Here is a 6,053-nt window from a genome sequence, read left to right on the forward strand (position 1 = left end):
CTGCAGGCCATCGTGCTGCAGGCCATGGTGGGGCAGCTCTGCTCCTGCAGCCCATGGGGGTCCAAAGGGATGCAGAGACCCACCTGCAGCCCATGGAGGAGCTGGACCCCACACTGGAGTGGGTGGATGCCTGAGACAAGGCTGTGAGCCCATGGTGGAGCAGGCTCCTGGCCTGCAGACTCATGGAAAGAGGAGCCCATGCTGGAGCAGGTTTCCTGGTAGGACTTGGACTTTGTTGGGGACCAGCACTGGAGCAACTTGTCCTTGAAGGACTACACCCCATGGAAGAGTGACCCACATTGGAACGGTTTGTGGAGAATGGCTGCCTGTTTGGTGGACTCACAGTGGAGAAGTTCATGGAGAACTGTCTCCTTTGGGAGACATTCCATGCTGGGGCATTGTTCTTATCTCCCTGAACAGAGACAAGAACAATGTGTGATAAAGTGACCATAACCCCCATTCCTGTCTCCCTGAGATGCTGGGTTCAGCAGGTAGAGCTGGGAAGGGGAGGGAGTGGGGGGGGAGGTTTTTTAAGGTCTATTTTTACTTCTTATTATTCTACTCTGATTCTGTTGGCAATAAATTCAGTTAATATCCCAAATCTGAGTCTGTCTTTCCTGTGAAGTAACTGGTGAGTGATCTCTCTTGGTTCTTACCTCATCTCGTGAACCCTTCATTATATTTTCTCTGCCCTGTCCAGCTGTGGAGGGGAGTGATAGAAAAGCTTTGGTGGGTGTCTGGCATCCATCCAGGGTCAACCCACTACCTATGAATCACAGGTAATAGTGGGAAAACAAATTCAGCTCAGGATGTAATTTGGTTGGCGTGATGGTCGTTATCAGAAAATTATACATTCTAATCAAGTAATCACCAAGTCTGACTCATATTTTATTTCCAGGGGTCTATCATGTTCCACTTCCAGTCCCGGTTCTTATTTACCTGGCACAGAAGAACATATGTGAGAGGAACAACAAGTGGATACAGCTCTTGGTAGTCTTGGTGGAAGTGTGCTATTACAGAACCACTGTAACCTAAACTTCCCATGAAAATTGGACTTCAGATAAGCAGGCCTTCTATTAACATATCTGGCCTGTTCTTAGCTCCTCCCTATAACTTTAAACTTTTGCTAAATTGCACTGGATTTGAGTCCTGGCCTCAAGCTTTGAGGTTATTGTACTTTCAGACATGTTGTGAAAATCAAAAGCTGGGTAGAGGAGCCAGACTTCCACTCGTTTGGGAAAAAGCCAGTTGTATCTGTGTTTTGTGTATATTGTATCAGCCACCTGACTGATCTCAGGTGATACCTCATGTCTCAGCTGATACCTGCACACCATGAGAAAGCCCAAGATAGCACAGTTCATATTGTCTTGGGGACAACACTGGCGGAAACTGGTGGTGAAGAATGAAATGTGACCTCTATCTTTATTTAAAAAGTTGTATTTAAGTTTTGAACTCGTTTGATTCACCAAACCAAATTATTCCTTGGTTCCAAATTTCAGCTCATGCATGGTCAACCCTGTGAAGCAGACATCCTTTACTGCTGGTGTTGGCAGACAGCTGCAGGCTTGTTTTTATGCAGCTTAGACCATTCGTGACAGCTTTGCATTAACTGTAAAAAAAGACCATAAGCTGCATAGCAAAATTAAATTTATTTTAAAACATTAACAAAATCGCTCTCAATTCCCTTTCCAAGAAGTACATAACAGACTTTCCTTAGCCTCTTTTTAATGCGACAAAAGAGACAAAGAAACAAAATTAGTTAGTTAGCCCCAGTCCCATGACAGATTCATGGGACAGTCACCACCAGGACTTCAGAGCCTCCTGACTGCCAGTGCATCTCTCCCTTCCCAGCCCATCTAGGCCTTCTGGCTGTGACAAAACTAACAGCTGCTTGCAAAAAACAAGCTGAAGGAAAGAGATAACAGCACCTGAATGCTACATAAACATCAGGATTGTGGTAGCTCTCTCTAATAATATAAACCAATTATGTTCTTCTGGCTCTGGTTTCCATCTTAAAAAGGATTAGTCATAGGGTTATGCAGAATAAGGGAATTAGCCTTTCACCTCTGAAAAATGTAAGTTCAAATATTAGTTGAGGTCATGAATGAAAATCAGTTTCTTCCACTCCAGCTTGTGGTTATATATTAGGGAAGCACAACACAAATTGGCAGAACAGTCCCAGGAGAGGAATAGCAACAGCAGCTTGTGGTATACACAGAGTGTGTGCGTACATATATTGTATACAAAGTACATATATACATATAACCACCTACACTAAAGAATGGGAAAGGTGGAATAGGAGAGCCTGTTTAAAGACAGGATGGCTTTGAAATGTTTTGAAATTTGACACTGAGTCCTAATCAAGAGATCTGACGTGGAGCTTTAGTCCTGCGATAACCCTTGGAATAATCTTCCCCAAGCAATCCTCCCCTTTAATCACCTCACACTGCAATACCTAGTCTAAGCTAGTCCTCAAAGCTCCTCTTCAGTTTCAGCAGAAAGACATGCACAAGGTTATCTATTCCACCTGCTTCCCACACCCATCCAATGATTACAGGACAATAAATGTTCACAATCCTTGGGAAGATGATCTCGATTTCTCCCTCCCCCTTAGGTTGAGATGTACTCAACCTAAATCCCTTCCCACTCGACATCTCTGTTTTGTCCAATCTATTGATTAAAGCTTCAAAAATGGGTGACTCTTTTTACTGAAAATTCACAGCAAAAGGATCTTCCTATGTGCCATGGAAATTCATTGTGACAAAAACAACAATAAATTATTGTGATTGGGATGGCAGATCTCATTTTATGGGCAATTTCCAGCAGGTAAAAAGAGGTTGGAAAATTATGGACAACAAAATAAAATTCCTCTAACTAAAGCTTTTATTTCTACATTAAAAGTACTAACATTTCATGGAAAAGAAGAAACCCAGACCAGAAAGTGTTGATAAGTGAATCTTCTGTTCCTACAGAAAGATCCTTCTTGATCAGAGAAGATACACCCTTTAGTACAGGCTCATGACAGCAGTGGACAAGAACACAGACTTTCATTTAAACAGTGGGCTTAAGTTGACTTAAAAATATAGACTTGTATTAAAAAAACCCAAATTGTATAGAAATGGAAGAGGTATAAAAGGTAGAATACTCCAGCCCCTACCATGTTGTACACAGTGAGAACAGTCAACTCAAACTGAGATCGTTAAAAGTAGGAACACTATATGGAAACTGCATTTTAGCTCTAAGTGTCCCTTGGTTTTGCAGAAATGTGTGCTGAAATAACAAACATAGAGGAGATATAATTTCTTCTTCTGTGGAATACCTGAAATTCAAGAGATTTTGCCAAATGGATCCTCTGTCCTGAAATTTCATTTGTGCTCCTGAAAAGTTTTGACTTCTGTGACCAAGTACAGATTCAGAAAATCAAATCAACAAATCACAGAGAAGAAAGTGCTTGAATGCATCTCCAGAAAGCAGTCATTTGTCTTCAGAATGAACTGGGGAAAAAAATTAAAAAAATAATAAGACAAACAAGAGAGTTTAGCCTCAGGCAGCAGAGCAATGCAGGGAATATTTGATTGCTCCACCATTCGGGCAATTCCTGGTCTTACCCTGCAAAACAAATAGAGCTTGCCTTTAGAAAACTGTAGAGTACTTTCAAAAAGAAACAAAAGACATGGCTAATTTTCCTAGACATAGAAGAAAATTTTCCCAAAATTAAAAATATAAAGGTCTTAACAATCCAACTGTGAAGAATATATGTCTTCCTTTGAGATGGAGAGCTTTCTGCAACAATGAGTTATTTTATAACAACTGCAACAATCAATAGGATTTAAATAGCCATTTAACTTTCAAAGAGAATTTGGTTAATTGGAAATAAGGCTACTAAAAAGCTGAGTAAGATCATCCACAGATTGTATAATGCATTTTAATCAATCATTTTACAAAGCAAATAAGATTAACATTTATAATTTATCCTTTGACAGACAACACTAAATAATAATTCCACTCTATGTTACTGATACTAATGAAGACAGTGGAAATTCAGAGCAGATAAAGAACATGCTCTTTACAGGTTGCTGAGGCAGGAAAGGTACCAGTTTTATTCCTACCTGCCTGGTTTTGTACTGTCAAATGCCAGTGCATCCACAGAAGTCAGACTCTTGTTCCAAAGCCAGAACGCTCACTATATTTCACATTTTGTGGCAGGTTCATACTTCAGGCCAAGCTCAGGCCATAGCTTTCTAATTTTTCTCTAAATCACTTGGTACACTTTTGGGAGTTATTAAATGAAGTGAGCAATGATACATAACAATTGTGTGTGACAGGGAGAAATACATTGTTCCTCTTGTGGGGACACACTGCAAACCTGGATAATGCCAGGAGCAAAGCCTACCTTGAAAAGCCACATTTATGCTCAGAGGCAGTTTAAGCTTTCAACAAACAGTTAAAGATAAATCCTGTAGTAATGACAGACAACAAAATGGTACAGCTCTCCTGAAGGCACTTACACAGATTCTGGAAAGATGCCCAGAAAGAGCCTCAGGCATGAAAATAAATGATAATGTGTTTAAGTTTCCCATAACAAGTCCATAAGTCTAGAGTAGTACATAGATAATGGGCAGAGAGAATAACAACTTTCTGAAAGGGGAAATTGGAACAGAGGCAGATAAAGGGAAACACTGTAACACAAAAGTTATTCTTAAACTATTCTTAAGATTCATTAGGGGAAAATCCTCCTTTGCACTGATGAATACAGAAAACAGGCATTTCCTTGGACCAGCTACCTGTTCAACTTCTGGAGAAAGAAAAAGGAAAATCAAGTGAACTCTCGCTTCTATCAAAAATGAGCCTGTCCTGTCAAGTTGCAGTTATTAGTTTCCTATATCAGAACTGCAAAATAACTATTTAGGAGTGACAATTCTCAGAAGAAGATTCTTCTTTGGTCCAAGCCATGAAGCTGTGATAACTCCAGCTGTCGTTTGAAAAGGACCATGTTGCCTTACATATTGCCTACGTTAAACAGAAAGCATCTAAAGTAGGGTTGTTTTCTTTTTTTTTAAAATCAGTGTAAATAAGACTGGCACAAAAGTCCACATGCATGATTCTATGTTTAGTCCAACAAAGACTACTTGAGCTTATCTAAAATTGACTAGGATTTTAAACCGAACTATAAACTATTTCTTAAAAGAAAAAAATGCCCACAAAGTAATCTTTGGCATTTTGACTACACCTGTGCACGTTAAGCCTCAAAGAAGCAAGGAGCCACAATAAGTTATTTACCTTTAGAAAAGACAGGAACTTGTCCTGTTTTTCAAACTAACGCCAGAAGGCAGGTTACCTCAGGATCTAATTCTTGAAAACCTGAGGGGCATACCTTCCTCTGAAAGCAGGACAACCACACAGCGTGACCTGGATGGCCTGCAAACAATGCGAAGTAGGGCACGAAACCCTCCCGAGTTACGTGTGCTGCGAGCAGCGCTAATTGCGGGTCCCGGCGGTGCGAGCGCGGTGTCCCAGTGCCCGCGGCACGGGGCGGCAGTGCCACGCCGCCAGCCGGGCACGGCGACAGGCGGGCCGTGCCCTCCCCTGCCGCACGCCTCTCGCTTGTTTACTTAATGCAAATGAGCGTACGGCAGCTGTCACTTTGAGGGGCCAAAAGGAAACGATATGTTTCAAGCGTAATTGCAGAGTGCAGCCCGCCGGTGCCCTTCTGTCGGCCCTGCAGCTTGGAGGGAAAATCCCGCGGAGCGCGCCCGGATTCCGAAGCCGACAAGGGCGCGGGCACGTCCCGTCCGTGGCGTTCGCAGCTATCGCCCCGACTGAGGGCGCTGCCCTCGGTCTCGACCCGACCGCTGTGTTCAAACGCGCGGCACAAGGCCACGGCGAAGGCAGGGTACGACCCCTTCAGATCTGCCGCCAGGCCGACGGCAGAATGTGCCAGGAACACTCGTCTGGGCGCACCGTGTGCCTGGCGGCGACAGCGGCGGGAGGAGCGCTGGCCTTGCGCTGCCGGGAACACCGCGGTCCGAGCCGCGGGGCAGGGAAAAACCAAC

This window comes from Ammospiza caudacuta, chromosome 2 (assembly GCF_027887145.1).
Source record: "Ammospiza caudacuta isolate bAmmCau1 chromosome 2, bAmmCau1.pri, whole genome shotgun sequence".
In the NCBI taxonomy this organism is placed as follows: domain Eukaryota; kingdom Metazoa; phylum Chordata; class Aves; order Passeriformes; family Passerellidae; genus Ammospiza; species Ammospiza caudacuta.